The 1,040-nt window shown below is 36.2% G+C and overlaps 1 pseudogene; it reads right to left on the bottom strand.

Moving 5' to 3' along the window:
• Positions 1 to 431: 431 nt before the first annotated feature.
• LOC102818881 lies at positions 432 to 1,037 on the bottom strand (annotated as a pseudogene).
• Positions 1,038 to 1,040: the final 3 nt, after the last annotated feature.

Below are 1,040 nucleotides of genomic sequence, written 5' to 3'. Positions count from 1 at the left end.
CTTCTTTCTTGTCTTCTTAATGACTTTTTGCTCTCTTCATGTATGATGTTCTTGATGTCATCCCACAACTCTTCTGGTCTTCGGTCTTTAGTGTTTAATGCATGCTTAATATGTGTCAATTTCAAAACAATTCTACAGACATCTAGATGATACAATTCCCCTGCAATTGTAAGATTCTACAGTAGAAGAACTGCTGTTGTAGTTAAGGGTTGAAAAGTTATTTCCAACTCATAATAACCCTGTATAGGTTTTCTGAGGAGCAATGGGTGTGTTTGAGCTGTCAACCTTGTGATTTGCAATCTGGTGTTTATACTACAGTGACATATTTGGAAATAATCTGGAGCAGATGGACACTGTTATCTAAAAGAAAGAATTTTCTTATAATTATAAAAGAAATATGGACAATCATCCAATATTTTATTCAGTTTTGCTCAACAAGAAGAATGTGTTTTATTCATGAATCATAATCTCTGAAACAATTTTTTCATCGCTTCTTTTACATCTTTGTTCCTTAAACTGTAGATGATGGGATTCAGCATGGGAATCACAATGGAGTAAAATACAGACACAATCATGTCATGGTCCAAAGCATAGCTGGAACTTGGTCTCATATACATGAAGAGGATTGTTCCATGATAAATTGACACTCCAGTTAGGTGAGAACCACAGGTGGAAAACACTTTACGCCTTCCTTCAGCAGAGCGCATCCTCAAAATGGCCAATAAAATGAAACTGTAGGAGATCAAGACAATTAAGATGGAAAATATCTCAATAAAACTCACAAGACAGTAGAGTAGAAGTTGGTTGATATAAGTGTCAGAACAAGAGATAGAAAGGAGTGGAGGGATATCACAAAAGTAATGTTTAATATAATTGGATGCACAGAAAGAGAGGCTAAATGTTGCTACTGTATGTAAAGTACCATTCAAAATACCCCCAACAAATGAGGCAGTGATGAGTGGCACGTAAACTCTGGGTGACATGCTAACTGAATACCGAAGTGGGTTGTAGATTGCTACATAGCGATCATAAGCCATTGC

The sequence above is a fragment of the Chrysochloris asiatica genome, unplaced genomic scaffold, assembly GCF_000296735.1.
Source record: "Chrysochloris asiatica unplaced genomic scaffold, ChrAsi1.0 scaffold00611, whole genome shotgun sequence".
NCBI classification, from domain to species: domain Eukaryota; kingdom Metazoa; phylum Chordata; class Mammalia; order Afrosoricida; family Chrysochloridae; genus Chrysochloris; species Chrysochloris asiatica.
This window is presented reverse-complemented; position numbering and strand designations above follow the sequence as displayed.